This window comes from Nomascus leucogenys, chromosome 10, assembly GCF_006542625.1.
Source record: "Nomascus leucogenys isolate Asia chromosome 10, Asia_NLE_v1, whole genome shotgun sequence".
Lineage (NCBI taxonomy): Eukaryota > Metazoa > Chordata > Mammalia > Primates > Hylobatidae > Nomascus > Nomascus leucogenys.
This window is the reverse complement of record NC_044390.1, coordinates 32,559,287-32,576,808: the sequence shown is the minus strand read 5'-3', so window position 1 is coordinate 32,576,808 and position 17,522 is coordinate 32,559,287.

Genomic DNA, 17,522 nt, shown 5'->3' with positions numbered 1-17,522 from the left:
CTCTAGGATGTAAACCATTGTTAATGTAATGGCTATGGGGCAGGAGAGAGTTTCCAATCATAAATAGATTTCTGGCTAGAGAGACTAGGTATTTTCTGTCAATAAGCCAAACCTATTATAAACTTAATGGCACAGAACCTGGCAGACATAAACAGTATATGACATATACTTATATACATAACAGTATATAAGTATAAGGGATACTTATAAAGCACATGTAGATCTCAGGTATCCCATAGAATTAGTTACAGAAGAATGCTTTTTTGGGGGGTAAGACCAGGTTTGGGGTGACCTGGCTACATTTTTGGGTAGAAATCTGATGTATTTTTTAATTTGGTAGACATAGTTTAAGAAACTTATTACAAAATTACCAATACAAATCTAAGTTCACACATTGTTAGGTCCCCTCTTAAGTTTTGGAAAGGTCTGTACCATAAAAGTTTTTAAAGTTTAAGCTTCATTAATGTCATGGAAAATCCACCTCTGGCTAAGGCATAATTTTACTTCTCTGTCAGTTATATTCCCACCTCTACACACACACACACACACACACACACATACACACACACACACAGACATACACACACGCAGACACACATTTATTCTCCTGCCCCTGCCCTGCACTTTTATGGTTATTCCCTGTAAAGTCAGTTTACTTTGAAGTCTAACAAGGCCAGTGAGCCCCTTGTGAGAAGTCAGTACATTTTTTTAATCCTTAAACACAAAATATTAAAACAACGTTTCAATCCATAAGCAATGCAATACTCATTCTTTCTTAAAAATATCACGGATAAAATAAAGAGGTTTTCATAACAATTATATTCAATATTTATTAATTAAGCACTAAATAGCAGATGGTCTCCTTATATGTGGTAACCTCCTTGATCCTTACAGAAATCCTTTGTAGTAGATTCTATTTCTCTTCCTAATTTACAGATGAGAAAAGTGAGTCCCAGAAGGGTTAAATAACTTTCCCAAGTTGTAAAAGTTGATAAATGGTAGGGACAAGTCTTGGATCTCAGTAGTTTGGCTCCAGAACCTGTGCTCACTTTAACTTTCACGTCACTGTATAGCTTCTTATGAATGTATTCATGTTGTGAATTTATTCATGTGATAGATGGCAAGCACAGAGACCGTACTTGTAGGCATTTTAGTGAACAGTTAAAAATGAGCTCGTGAAGAGAGACAGGCAAGTCAGCAGAAGTAATAAACATTTACTAAGCCCCTACTATATACTAATGTAGCTAAGCTTGGGAGACGTTTTCTTTCTGTCTTCTCAGATATGTTCCTATTTTCTTTCTAGAAGAAAAGTATCAGGAAAACTGATGATAGAATAACTCTGGATTGGGAGCCATTTTCTGGTTGTACAATATTGTACTCTACAAAGATTGGTCTTTGAGTGCTCTTCAGATCCCCACGGGGTGAAATGGCAAGAATCATGACTCTTCTGTCTTCCCCTGACCAAATGAACACTGACCCCCATATGCCCTAATTGTTCTATCCTCCTTGTCTTCCATGGAACTCACTTGAAGGCACTCTTTGCAAACACAGAGGCTTCCAGAGACCAGGCATGTAAGATAATTTTGTGAAGCAGGGCAGAGTAAGATAATAAGGAATGGTAGGAAATGTGGAGCCAGTACGCATATACATGCCATCCCAAAAGGCATTCAAATTCACTTTAGAAACAATACAAACAGCAAACAATCAGTTTGTATTGTTTAGAAACAATACAAACAAAGATTTTATTTGCTAGCCAAATAAAATCTTCAAACAGATCCAGGTTCTTTATTTTCAGTCAACCATCCTGTTTGTCAGCCCGTTTCTATCATGTGTCTCCTCCTCCCCTTTTCCCACAGGTGAAACCAGAGTGAAACCAAGCTGAGATAAACAGAATAATGGCCTCAAAAGATGTCTGCACGTGAATCTCTCAGAAACTGTGAATATATGATATTAGTTGGCAGATAAATCAAAGTTAGAGACCTTAAAATTAAAAAAAAAAATTATCCTGAATTTTCTGTCTGGATTTGATCTAATCACACGAGTTTTAAAAGTAGAGAACTACCTACGTTGAATCAAGAAGAAGGGAAAGGCAGAGAGATTCAGAGTGAAGAAATTGATGCCCCATTGCTGGTGCAAAGATGAGAGGGGCAAAGGGCAGAATGCAAGTGGTCTTTGGTAACCGAGAGAGTCTCGTGACTGAAAGTCCGCAAAGAAACAGATACCTCATCTCTATAACCATAAGGAACTGTATTCTGCCCACTAACCTGAATGAGAAAGCTGAGTCTTCTCCAGAGCCTCCAGAAAGGAATGCAATCTTGATTTCCTCCATGTGGAACTGTAAGTAGAGAAACAGCTGAGTCACACTGTGCCTGAACTTCTGCCCCACAGAAAATTTGTGATAATAAATTGGCATCTGAATTTCCAAGTTTTTGGTAATTTGTTACAGTAGCAATAGAAGCCAAGGTTCCCACTCCTTCTTTTATCTTACATTGTGGCATCTCAGACTTCAGTTGCATATTAATGGAATTAATTAATTTCTGCTGGCCCCAAAGGGAAGTGGGAAATGGGAGAGCTCTGGCCCTGTTTTCTCCTGAGTTATGTCAAAATAAATACTCCTCAACAAGATTACTAATTGTTTAAAGACCATACAATCGATTTAATACTATGCATTTTTTTCTATTTTCTCATTTAATCCTTCAACATTGACAAGTATTATTTTTCCAAGTGATGAAACTTGCAGGAAAGTTCAGTAACAAGTAGTATGGTGGCATTCAAATTTAAGTCCTTTGAATTCTAGCAATGTTGGGAAAAGAGTGGGTTACTTTACTACAAGGCACTGGAAAGCTGGGATGAAGCAGAATTGGGTCTCATCCATCCTGTCAGCTAAGATGTATTATCTCTCCACCTTTATATGTAACCCTTTTTAATGTTTGTAAGAAAGTGATCCCACCCCAGTGTCTGTAACTAGATTTATGACTGTCAGTTGAACATTTAGAGCACCAGAACACTTCATTAATTGCTACAGGGCATTTGTTATTTTATTAAGGTGTTTATAATTCAAAAGCAATGCACTAATCTCATGGAGTGAAATGTGTTGATGTATTTTCATAGAACATCATCTGTTGCCGCCAGGAAGCTGAGAGGTCTGCATCAGTTACTTCCCCCATCCAATTCCCATTGTTTCATGCTCCCAAGGCACTCTTTTTATTTCTTTAGACTGGAAAGCTTATCTTGGTAGGATCACTGTTTTCCTCTCACTGAACTGTAAGCTCCATAAAAGCAAAGACCACTCTATTTCCTGGAATAGTTCCTGAAACATGTGAAGTTAAGAACTCAATGCATTTTGTAAAAGAAAGCAAATAATGAAATCCCATAATTAAAAACAATGAATAATAAGAAGTGTAGTGTTTTATTGAGTGAGAGGGAGTCTTACCCTGAACATTGCCCACCTGATTATATATATATATATAAAATATATATAATTTATATATAATATATATATATATTATTGTATGGGAAAATAGCTACCAGGAATTCTAAGTCATATGAAAACTCTTAATTTGTTCTGCAAATTTGTCTTCTAACTTTGGCTTTAATTCTTTTATTATTATTGTTTGTGTTTATTTTGCAATGATTTTGTTATGCGCTTATTGCTTGACTGAGGACATGCTGTTATAGGTTAGAGAAAGGAATATGATTAAAAGGTATAATGCAGCTAAGTGGAAGCTTGGCTACTTAAACTGAGCTCAAGGCTGCACTATCCTGTATGAACCCTTTGGATGAATTAAAAACAAACAAACAAACAAACAAACTTCCCTTGGGCAGACTAGCGGAGATGCCCCCACTGGCATCTCCAGTCTGTTTTATACACTGAACAAGCTGAACAGCTACACATAGCCATCCTGCCTGGTTGGTCATTGTCAGGTATACCAGTGTAACATCATTTTGGGCAATTCCTAAGACCTTCTTTAGCTTTTTGTTTCAATTTATTTATTTATATTTTGTACCCACTTCCAAACTCCGGACTCCTGTTTCTCCAGATCTCTACTCTGAAGTCTGCCTCTGATTGAATGACCCTCTGAGTCACCTTCTACCATTTTGATTTTGGACATTTTTGCTATTTTTGTGGCTTTGTTTGCTTCTTTGGCCACCATGACCTTGATATCTGGGAATGAGATTTTCAGCTCTGGGCTTGGCCCAGCAGAATCCAAAACCCCACTCAGAGCAAGCCTACCCCAGCATCCCAGGGGAAGAGAGGAAATTAAAACAGCACCAAAGCTTTTAAATAATTTATGTAAATACCTCAATAAACAACTTGAAATGTATCAATGTGATCAGAAACATCAGACAAAGGTAGCGTCAATGTGATGTTCTAAACGGCCATAGGACCTCACTGCATAAACTATAGGGCAAATTTGATTGCCTTTGGAGAAAAAAATACATTGAACCAGCTGAGAAGTAAAAAGAATTACATTACAAAAATTTTCATTATGTGGAAATGGAAACTTTGCCTTATGGTAAAAAACAACAACAACAACAACCCATGAATGCATGTTATACTAACAGTGATTGTTATTGATCACTCTTTGGCTGTACAAAGGAAGCAGGTATGGAAATGTACTGGGACATCTACCACACTTTAGTAATCCCATTCATTAAAGTACTCTAGGAAAATCATTATTATTAATAAACATCCTTCCTCTCAATATTTTCTTCTAAAGGCCTATTATTTCTAAAGATATTACAATAAAAAACAATCTAAAATTTAAAATAATCTAAAAATTTTGGAAACAAAAACTAAGACTATCCCTTCCGACTCTGGCCATAGCTGTTAGAGTATCATTAAATAATGCAAATACCTGTTCCCAAACATAGCTGTCTTCAGATATTCCCTTTCCACCATCCATCACCCATCATGATGTTTTCATCAGCTGCTTCTAATGATTTTGTTGCTGCTTCTGACTTGAAATTTTAAGGAGATGAAGGAATTGACAAATGGATGAATGAATGCATGCTAACCTAGAACTCTCTTGTTCTGAGTGGATGGAAGTCAGTCAGATAGCACTGATGGGGAATGTGGGAAAGAGGAGTGCTCTTCTTTGTCCATATTAATGAAACTCTGTCTTGTTATAACTCAATAATTTCAGCAACTGATGGGAGACAGATGGCTGCAGTGAACACAGGAATTTTAAAAGAGCTTAATGCTCAGGTTGCACAACATGTTGTTAAGAGCTTTGACATTTTTATCAAATGAACTTACATAATTTCACTGTAAATGGATTTTTAAAATTTATTTAAATGAAAGTAATGCATTAAAGTGGTAATAAACAATCTGAAGAATTGAAATTTTCCTTTTTCTAATCCAAACTCTTGACCAGCAATTTCAATCTTTGATGATAACAATAGCTCCCTGATTACACTCTTTCAAGTATCTTTCTAAAAATAATTGTAAAGATAAACAAGCACATTTGTGTGTGTATGTGTGTACATCTTTTTTATTTACACTAATGGGATAGTACTAAAATACATTTATATACTTCACTTTTATCTGATAATAACATATTATTGAAATCATTTTAAACCAGGAAATTGAGATCTACTTCACTTTTTATATTTTCAAAATGTATCTTAATTATATTCAAAGCATTGGTAAAGATTAAGTTTTACCTGTCCTCCCACTTATACCTAGATGCAACCATTTTATAAACTATTTTTTGTTTTAAAATCATTTGGTGATTAATTTAAGCTACTATAGAACCACCTGTATAATAATCTTTAAACAATTACTTTTGAGTCCCTTTTATGAAACATGACTATTTTTCTTGCTGACATTAATTCCTTCCCTCTCTTTCTAATTTTTGATAGCTATGTTGATTATCTTTATAATTTTGAATAATAGATTTATTACTATTTCTTGTTCCATGATTTTCAGTTAGGGCCTATGATCTTACCTTCTGAGGCAGAGACTACACCAAAATCCATCCTCCTTTACTTCCACATTAAAATAGTTTTAGTTAAAATGTGGCTGCCCAACTAAGTACTATAATTCTCAGAAAGACTTGTTGCTAAATGTAACCATGTGACAAAATTCTTGCTAATACAACATGGTGTGGGAATGATATCTGTTAGCTTCTATACATTTGCTTAAAAGAATACTATTACCTTCTGTGATGGTTAATACAGAGTGTCAACTTGATTGGATTGAAGGGTGCAAAGTATTGATCCTGAGTGTGTCTGTGATGGTGTTGCCAAAGGAGATTAACATTTGAGTCAATGGGCTGTGAAAGGCAGACCCACCCTTAATCTGGGTGAGCACAATCTAATCAGATGCTAGCATGGCCAGAATAAAAAGCAGACAGAAGAATGTGAAAAGACTAGACTGGCTTAGCCTCCCAGCCTACATCTTTCTCCTGAGCTGGAGGCTTCCTGCCCTTGAATATTGGACCCCAAGTTCTTCAGCTTTAGGACTCAAAATGACTTTCCTTGCTTCTCAGCTTGCAGATGGCCTATTTTGGGACCTTGTGATCATGTGAGTTAATACTCCTTAATAAACCCCCATATATATATATACACACATATATATATACACACATATATACATATATATACACATACACATATCTCTCTCTATATATACATATATATATATCTATCTCCTATTAGTTTTGTCCCTCTAGAGAACCCTGACTAATATGCCTTCTATTATTTTCACCTTTCTCTGGTTGAAATGATGATCATTAGGGTGGCTTGGAAGCCATATGTTGAATATTGTAAAACTTCCATAGTCTTGGACCCTGAAAGATGGCATGGACCAGTTACTGACCAGGAATGTTGAGCATAACATGTGAGGAAAATAAACTTCTATTCTTTTTTGAGTCAAAGCATTTTGGGAGGGTCTTTGTTATGGTATCTTTTAAATCTAAGAAATAAATTTTTTTCTACCTCTGCCCATCTGTCTTTTCACTTTCCATCAGATCTATCATATGCAGCATGTTCACGTCCTGCTCAGATCCTCTTAGCACTCACTGTGTCAGTGCATACCACAGGGCCCTGCAGCAAATGACTGCCACTTGCAGTCTCAAGGCTTTCCCTCCTCTCACCTCTGAAAGTAATAGGAAGTTACACCCCAGGAGCAGTCCTTGGCCACTGATGGACTGGAGTTTGAAGATAAGTACTCCAGCTTTCCTGAAGTTTTCCTTGGGAAACATCATTTTAGGCACGTTTTATATTGTCTCCTAGACTTCTCCAGCAAGATTGCATTCTAGTTGCCCAAATATTTAACTTGATTGAAATACAATCTTCTTTCCCTTATTTGTATTATTTCCTTCTTTCCCTGACAACACTTCTTGGGAACAACTCTCGAAACTCTCAAATAAGCTGCTTATCCTCAATTTTTTTTTTTTTTTTTTGAGACAGTTTTACTCTTATTGTCCAGGCTGGAATGCAATGGCACGATCTCAGCTCACCACAACCTCTGCCTCCTGGCTTCAAGCGATTCTTCTGCCTCAGCCTCCCGAGTAGCTGGGATTACAGGCATGCGCCACCATGTCTGACTAATTCTGTATTTTTAGTAGAGACAGGGTTTCTCCATGTTGGTCAGACTGGTCTCGAACTCCCAACCTCAGGTGTTCCACCCACCTCGGCCTCCCAAAGTGCTGGGATTACAGGCATAAGCCACCGTGCCTGGCCTTATTTTCTGACATATGCTAGTTAAGGAACTCAAGGTAGTATGAAAAATTCCGATCCTAATCTATCCCTTGATAAAAAAAAAAAATCTGGAATTAGAGAGTTTGCCAGTCAGTTGGTAATAACAACTCCATCAGAAACTCTTTCTGAGCTCTTGTGAATGGCCTCTTGAGGTAACCCTTAGAACCAGCTAATACAGGAGCTAAACAGCTGGGCTTGGATCAAGGATGGTTTGCTCGATATGTTGGTGCAAGCAGAAAAAGGAAAACTACCACATTTGCTACTCAGAGGTGGAAAGATAGCAGTGAGGAAAAGTCTTCCCTAATGGGCAAAACTTCGTTTAGTACATCTTGTCATAAACTTTAGGGAAGGAAGAAGTGGTCTGAGATAAGGAAACTCCTGGGAACTGGTGCATGACATAGTAACTGATGGATGTTCACCCTGGCATGCACAGCATCACAATCGCTAAGGCTCTTATCTGTGATGAATTGTAATAAAATACAGGTGAAAGGAGATGCACTGGCTTATGCTATAGCTCTTGCCCTTGAGAGACATGGACTCACAATTCCACATGGCTAGGGAGGCCTTACAATCACGACAGAAGGCAAAGGAGGAGCAAAGGGTGTACCTTCTGTGGTGGCAGGCAAGAGAGTGTGTGCAGGGGAATTGCCCTTTATAAAACCATCAGATCTTGTGAGACTTATTCATTATCACAAGAACAGCATGTAAAAAACCCACCCCTATAATTCAATCATCTCCTACTGGGTCCCTCACATGGCACATGGGATTATGAGAGCTACAATTCGAGATGACACTTGAGTGGGGATACAGCCAAACCATATCAATGGATATGGGGGAGTAGTCTCTCATAACTCAGGATTAAAATTCTGGAAATGCGATCATGAGCTGCTTCTATCATATTATTGGGATAACTGTTTAAAGCTTGGAATGGTAGCCTAAAGTAAATAAACTTGCTTTAGCAGAGTGTGACAGAAGGGGTGAAAACTCAGAGAACCAAGCATGTTAAAATGAATTTATTATCTAAGTCTGGAAAATATATCATCTGAATATGTTTCCTGGAAGGGCCTAGAGGACACTCTTTTTACTAAAATGATAAGGAATTCACCACTGACAAAGGTGTCAACATTGATGACAAGTATACTTGTGGCTGTGTCTATCTGGGTTGATGATAGAGATTTTTATATGGAACTTGTGCCTTTGGGGTCAATATGGATAATAAAATCATGGCATATTTGATATCAGGTGACAGCACCTAACCATCAGTTGCAAAGCATATCTACTTATAATGATGGGTAGCAAGGTCTGGATGACATGCAGAGGACCTACAGTGTAGATCTATTATATGTAATCGGGTATAGAGCTAGGGATGAGATAGACAGGTAGCCAGCAACCAGCATTATTTGACCTGTATTGGGGTCAGCTGACTACAGCCTGTGGGTGAAATCTAGTCTTTTGTCTGTGAAACGTGACCATGTCCATTTATTTACCCACTGTTTATGTCTGTTTTGTGCTACAATGGCAAAGTTAAGTAGAAAAACAGAAACTGTATGGCCTATAAAACTATGAAATATTTACTGTCTAGCCCTTTACAGGAGAAGTTAGGACCCTGACCTATATAATCAAAGAAGGTCAAGAACAAGTGAGAAGATTGATGTCAGCCTCTATAATGGAAAATCACAATCCTTGTTTCCAGACCTTAGCCAGTTTTCAGACTCAGAATTATTGACTGAAGGAGAGGAAGAACTCAGGAGATGAAATATACATAAAAGGCAATAGCAACCTCCACCACCATTCCTTTGTCTCTAATAAGATAGCATACACTGGGAAAAGGAGAAATACATAGACCTCCCAAAAGAGCACTTAGATACAGATTCTGTGCTGACATTAACACCAGAGTACCATAAAATCAACATGGGCACCCTTGTCAAGGGAGGCATACAGAGGCCAAGTGATAAATGAAGTCCTAATTCACATCCCTTTCACATACATACAGTATAGTAATTTTTCTGGTATCTGAGGGAATATGCAGTTTGGATAAAGTTTCTAGATGTATAAACCTCACATTGGTTCCTTCACCAGAGACTCTTGTTTGTTGTTTTTACCAATGAACTCTTCCTAAGTTCACAGGCACATTGTCTTTGAGGATTCCTTGGGAAAAGCTGATGGAATTGCAAAACATCTAGGCCTGGATCATGGATGGAATGTTTAAATGTTTGTTCAACCAAAGAAAGTACTTCTGTCACACTGCTATCACTTGGGGTGGCACTAAAAGTTGGTAGTGAATGAAAAGTTTTCTACTGGGCAGAGGTTTACTCAGTATATTTGACAGTCATTTTATGTTAAGAAAGAAGTGGTTTGAGATACTCAAAATACTGGGAAGAACTGAGTAGCTTGACAGCTTGTTCAGGAATCTGGAAAATGCAGGTGTCGATTGAAAACAAGAAGATATAGGTAGGAGGCATGCAAATGGACACATATGGGAGTGATATAAAGGCTTGTTGAATTTTTTTTTTTGCTTTAGGACAGTTTTCACTAGATGTGTAAGTTTCAAAGAAGCTACTAAAATCAGATGGACAGAGTTGCTAATTTCATATACACTAGCCAGCCTCTGTTCTTCTAACCTAGTACTTACATGAGTAGCGCATGAATAGAGAAGTCATGTTGGCAGGGATTTGGGCTATCTAAAAGACCAATAGCATGAGTTCCCTTTTGCCAAGGATTATCTGCTGCTGAATGTCAGACTACAGAGGTATCACACAGCCACAGGGGTATCACTAAACTGCCAATACGGTATCATCTTTTGAGGAATCCAACCAGTCACCTGGTGGCTAATTATATTGACAACAGTTCTTCATTACTGATATTGATATGCCTTCCCTGCCTATAGTGCCTCAGCTAATAGCATTGTCTGAAGGTTCAAAGAGTATCTGATTTATTGTTAAAGGATCCTCATATAATATCTTTCATGTGCATCCATGTGAAGAGACCACCAAACAGGCTTTGTGTGAGCAACAAGGCTGTTTATTTCACCTGGGTGCAGGCGGGCTGAGTCCAAAAAGAGAGTCAGTGAAGGGAGATGGGGTGGGGCCATTTTATAGGATTTGGTTAGGTAAAGGAAAATTACGTCAAAGGGGGTTGTTCTCTGGCAGGCAGGGGCGGGGGGTCACAAGGTGCTCAGTGGGGGAGCTTTTGAGCCAGGATGAGCCAGGAGAAGGAATTTCACAAAATAGTGTCATCAGTTAAGGCAGGAACAGGCCATTTTCACTTCTTTTGTGGTGGAATGTCATCAGTTAAGGCAGGAACTGGCCATCTGGATGTGTATAAGCAGGTCACGGGGGATATGATGGCTTAGCTTGGGCTCAGAGGCCTGACATTCCTGTCTTCTTATATTAATGAGAAAAATAAAATGAAATAGTGGTAAAATGTTGGGACGGTGAAAAATTTTGGGGGGTGGTATGGAGAGGTAATGGGCAATGTTTTTCAGGGCTGCTTTGGGCCGGGATTAGGGGTGACGTGGGAACATAGAGTGGGAGAGATTAAGCTGAAGGAAGATTTTGTAGTAAGGGGCGATATTGTGGGGTTGTGAGAAGAAACATTTGTCATTTAGAATTATTGGTGATGGCCTGGATATGGTTTTGTATGAATTGAAAACCTAAATGGAATAAGAGAAGGAGAAAAACAGGTATTAAAGGTCTAAGAGTTGGGAGGATCTAGGACATTTAATTAGAGAGTGCCTAAGGAGGTTCAGCATAGCCCTGCCAGCAAAGATTATTTAATTACTTTAAGAGTTAAGAGTGGCAGTTTGGGGATAGCACCAGGAGATATCAGCTGTGCTGGCTTGGAGAAACAGTGTAAACCAGCAGTGTAAACAAGAGCAGGGCATGTATGAGTAGTTGAGAATGGTGAATAGGAGTATGACTAGACAGAAGATAGTAGGGATGACAAGTTTTTTGGGGCACAGTCCAAGTTGGTCTGGTGTCTGGAATAAGACTGGGGCCTAATAAAAAGGAGCGTCTATACAGGAGCTTAAATGGGCTCTACTCTGTAGCATTCTGAGGACAGGCCTGAATTCTGAGAAGGGAAAGTGGTAAAAGCATTGTCTAGTCCTTTTTAAGTTGGTGGATGAACTTGGTGAGGTGTGTTTTTAAAAGACCATGAGTCTGTTCTACCTTTCCTGAAGACTGAGGACTGTAAGGGATATAAAGGTTTCACTGAATACCAAGAGCCTGAAAAAATGCTTGGGTGATTTGACTAATAAAGGCCGGTCTGCTATCAGACTGTATAGAGGTGGGAAGGCCAAACCGAGGAATTATGTCTGCAGAAGGGGAGAAATGACCGTGGTGGCCATCTCAGACCCTGTGGGAAAGGCCTCTACCTATCCAGTGTAAGTGTCTACCTAGACTAAGAGGTATTTTAGTTTCCTGACTTGGGGCATGTTGAGTAAAGCTAATTTGCCAGTCCTGGATGGGGGCAAATCCCTGAGCTTTATGTGTAGGGAAGGGAGGGGGCCTGAATAATCACTGAGAAGTAGTAGAATAGCAGATGGAACACTGAGAAGTTATTTCTTTGAGGATAGATTTCCACGATGGAAAAGAAATGAGAGGTTCTAAGAGGCGAACTAGTGCCTTGTACTATAGCATAACCTGCCTTTGCTGGTGTGTGGCGATTAGGCCTGGTGGAACTGCCATCAATAAACCATGTATGATCAGGGTGAGGAACAGGAAAGAAGGAAATATGGGGAAATGGGATGAATGTCAGGTGGATCAGAGAGATACAGTCATGGGGGTCAGGTGTGGTATCAGGAATAACGTGGGAGGCCAGATTGAAGTCTGGGCCAGGAACAATGGTAATTGTGGGAGACTAAAGAAAGAGTGAGTACAGCTGAAGGAGCTGGGGAGCAGAAAGTATATGTGTCAGGTGTGAGGAAGAAAATAGATTTTGGAAGTTATGAGAACTGTAGAGAGTGAGTTGAGTATAGTTTGTGATTTTAAGGGCCTCTAATAGTATTAGGGTGGTGGTGGCCACTGCATGCAGACTTGAAGGCTAGGCAAAACAGTAAGGTCAAGTTCTGGATAAAAAGGCTACAGGTCGCAGTCCCAGTTCTTGTGTAAGAATTCTGACTGCACAGCCTTGCACTTCAGCTGTGGATAATGAAAAGGGTTGGGATCAGTTAGGGAGAGCTAGGGTGGGGGCAGTCTCTAAAGCTGTCTTCAAGGAACAGAAAGAGGAGTGGGGAAAGGATTTAGGATCTATGGGGTCAGTTAGGCTTCCTTTTGTGAGTTTATATAATGGTTTTGTTAGGATGGCAAAACCAGGTATCTAAAGTCGAAAGTATCAAACCATGCCTAGGAAGGAAAAGAGTTGTTGTTTTGTAGAAGGTGCTGGGGTTTGAGAGATCAGTCAGACATGATTGGCAGGGAGAGCACATGTGTGTTTATGAGAATTATGCCAAGATAGGTAACAGATGAGTAAGAAATTTGGGCTTGACTGAAGTAATGGGGGCTGTCTGTGAAGCTTTGCAGCAGTACAGCCCAGGTAATTTGCTGAGCCTGATGAGTGTCAGGGTCAGTCCAAGTGAAAGCGAAGAGAGGCTGGGATGAAGGGTGCAAAGGAATAGTAAAGAAAGCATGTTTGAGATCCAGAACAGAATAATGGGTTGTGGAGGGAGGTATTGAGGATAGGAGATTATATGGATTTGGCACCACGGGGTGGATAGGCAAAACAATTTGGTTGATAAGGTGCAGATCCTGAATTAACCTGTAAGCCTTGTCTGGTTTTAGGACAGGTAAAATGGGGGAATTGTAAGGGGAGTTTACAGGCTTTAAAAGGCCATGCTGTAGCAGGCGAATGATAACAGACCTTAATCCTTTTAAAGTGTGCTGTGGGATGGGATATTGGCATTGAGCAGGGTAAGGGTGATTAGGTTTTAATGAGATGGTAAGGGGTGCATGATCGGTCGCCAAGGAGGGATTAGAGGTATCCTAAACTTGTGGGCTAAGGTGGGGAGATACAAGGGGAGGATGTGAAGGAGGCTTTGAACTGGGGGAAAAGGTGGCAATGAGGTGTGGCTGTAGCCCAGGAATAGTCAGGGAAGCAGATAATTTAGTTAAAGTGTCTCAGCCTAATAAGGGAACTGGGCAGGTGGGGATAACTAAAAAGGAGTGCTTAAATGAATATTGTCTAAGTTGGCACCAGAGTTGGGGAGTTTTAAGAGGTTTAGAAGCCTGGCTGTCAATACCCACAACAGTTAAGGAGGCAAGGGAAACAGGCCCTTGAAAAGAAGGTAATGTGTGGAGTGGGGAGCCTCCGTATTAAGAAGGGGACGGACTTACCTTCCACTGTGAGAGTTACCCGAAGCTCGGCATCCATGATGGTTTAGGGGGCTTCCGAGGCAATCAGGCAGTGTCAGCCTTCAGCTGCTAAGCCAAGAAGATCTGGGAAGGAGTCAGAGAGCCTTGGACCAGAGTTCCAGGGGCTCTGGGAGTGGCTGCCAGGTGAGTTGAACAGTCCAACTTTCAGTGGGGTCCTGCACAGATGGGACGCGGCTTAGGAGGAATCCTGGGCTGCAGGCATTCCTTGGCCCAGTGGCCAGATTTCCAGCACTTGTAGCAAGCTCCTGGGGGAGGAGGCTCTGAAGGAACACCTGGCCACTGTGGTTCAGGTGTTTGGAAGTTCTTGTGTGCTGGAGATGTGGCTGGGGTTTGTCTCACAGTGGAGGCAAGGAATTGCAAGTTTTTTCTATTATTGTACACCTTGAAAGTGAGGTTAATTAAGTCCTGTTGTGGGGTTTGAGGGCTGGAATTTAATTTTTGGAGCTTTATTTAAAGTCAGGAGCAGATTGGGTAATAAAATGTGTATTGAGAATGAGATGGCCTTTTGACCTTTTAGGGTCTAGGGCTGTAAAGCGTCTCAGGGTTGCTGCCAAACGAGCCATGAACTGGGCTGGGATTTTCATATTTGATGAAAAAGAGCCTAAATGCTAACTGATTTGGGAGAGGTCGAATGAAGAAAAAGGAGCATTAACCTTGACTATGCCTTTAGCTCCAGCCACCTTTTTAAGAGGAAATTGCTGGGCAGGTGGGGGAGGGCTAGTTTCAGAATGAAACTGTAAGCCAGACCTGGTGTAAGGAGGGGAGGTGATAAAAAGATTATAGAGTGGAGGAGCAGAGGCTGAGGAAGAATTGGGACCTGGCTCAGCCTGGTGAGGAGCAGCCTGGGGAGGAGGTGAGAGGTCAGATGGATCTGTAGAAAAGGAAGATTAGAAAGACTTAGTGATGCTTGGGGTTTGGACTGAGAGGACAGGCGAGAGGGAAAGGAGGAGGATTTGGGATGATTCACACTGGGAGACTAGGGAGGGAACAATGTGTAAAAGAATGCCTGGACATCAGACCGTTTGCCCATTTTACAACAAGAATTATTTAGATCTTGTAGGATGGAAAAATCGGAAGTGCCGTTTTCTGGCTGTTTGGAACCACTGTCAAGTTTGTATTGGGGTCAAGTGGCATTGCAGAAGAAAATAAGGCATTTAGGTTTTAGGTCAGGTGTCACTTGAAGAGGTTTTAAGTTCTTAAGAACACAGGCTAAGGGAGAAGAAGGAGTGGAGGGTGGAAGTTTGCCCATAGTGAAGGAGGCAAGTTTAAAGAGAAGGGTAGAGACACGGAGAAGGGGGTGGGGAGCAGCCCTGGGCTGCAACATGGGTGAGCAGCCAAAGCCGGCATCCCCACAATTGACTTGCCACCAAGGGACCATGGGTGAATGATCAAGGCAGGCAGCCCCACAGAGATCAGACACCAATGGAACATGGGTGAATAATCAGAGAGGCATCCCCGCAATGATTAAACACCAAGGGAAGGCTGCCTTCCTGAGTATGTGACCAGCGCCGGAGTTTTGGGTCCATGGATAAAATGTGTCTCCTTTGTCTCTACCAGAAAATGAAAGTAATTGAAATTAAGAGAAGGGAGAGATTGAAGTGTGGCGCCAAGATTGAAAGGAGAAAGAAGTTGAGGGATAGTGAGGGAAGTTGGAGAAGAGAGTAAAAAGAGGCCGCTTACTGGATTTAAAATTGGTGAGATGTTCCTTGGGCTGGTCGTTCTCAGGACCAGAGGTCATAGGTGGATCTTTCTCATGTAACAAACAGCATGAGGACAGGGGATTGATCTCCCAAGGGATGTTCCCCGATCTGAGTCACAGCACCAAATTTCACTCCCTTCCATGTGAAGAGACCACCAAACAGGCTTTATGTGAGCAACAAGGCTGTTTGTTTCACCTGGGGGCAGGCGGGCTGAGTCCGAAAAGAGAGTCAGTGAAGGGAGATAGGGGTGGGGCCATTTTATAGGATTTGGGTAGGTAAAGGAAAATTAGTCAAAGGGGGTTATTCTCTGGCAGGTAGGGGTGGGGGTCACAAGGTGCTCAGTGGGGGAGCTTTTGAGCCAGGATGAGTCAGGAGAAGGAATTTCAAGATAATGTCATCAGTTAAGGCAGGAACCGGCCATCTGGAAGTGTATGTGCAGGTCACAGGGGATATGATGGCTTAGCTTGGGCTCAGAGACCTGACAGTATCACCTATGACTAAGGACCCACTATTGGATTAAGGCTGTATAACAAGGGGCATGGGATCATGAGTTCCAAAGGTCTGAAACTGTTGGCGTTATAGTGTTGGAAAAGCCTCTCAAAGTGCAAATAAGGTGTCATCTGGAAAGGACATCCTTCAGTATTAAGCATTGTTCTTCAAAATGCAGTATATACTTTAAATCAATGGTCATTTTATGCTACTGTGATGTAAATAGCTAAAGTACGTGGGTCTATGAAACAAGTGGTGGAAGTATAATAGAATGTCTCCAACTCAACATTACTCCTTTTTATTCTTGTCCTTATAATTTAGTCTCTATTAGACTAAAATTTTTGGTTCCTTTATGAGGTAAGGGGAGGGATGGGGGTACAATTGGGAGCATAGTGAATGTTCAATTAAATAGAAGCTGAAGCTGCTACCTGATGATTTTAAGTTTCTTATGCCAGCAGACCAACAGGCAAATAAAGGAATGACTATACTGCCAGGAGTAGTTGACCTGATTGTTACATAGATACCATGCTGCTGTAACATATTTGGGCAGTGAAAAGTATTTCAGGACTCAGGAGATTTAGTAGGTTGCCTCTTGCTGCTTTCATTTGCAATGATAATCATAAATGAGCACTTGCAGTAAACAAGGTTTGACAAGGGCACAGTGACCAGGGGCTCAGATACCTCATGATAAAGGTCTGGGATACCCACCAAACATGCAATCTAGAATAATAGAATAATGTTCAAGGGTGAGAGAAATCTAGAATGAGTGCCAAAAACAGAGAATAAATACCTAAAATAGTAGCTTGTCCCATGAAGTTTCCTAACTTATAAGTAATTTTCCTTTATTTCCCCTAGAAATTTTGACTGTCCACTAGCCTAAAGATGAAGTGATAGCTCTTAGTAATATAACCTCGGCATGTGAATAGATCTGAACAATGCAAGATGTGGACATTAGCAGAAACTGTTGGCACTCGTCTAATATTCCCTTAGCATTATTGTTCCCATACATTGTCTCTTGCATCTGAAAACACCTCTGACTCTACATGAGGGCTTCCTCTCCAACCTCCCACACAGCAGGCCATAAGTGTGAAGCTTCAGCAAGTAGCAGGTGAGATTTGGAAGACACATACCCCAATATCCTTACCCCTCTGTGGAAAGCAACTCTGAGCCTGGATTAATCTCAGTTTTCCTGTAGGAATGAGGCTCAGATGTCCGCAGAGATAATGTGCTTAATAATAATCCTTTTATTGTCTTT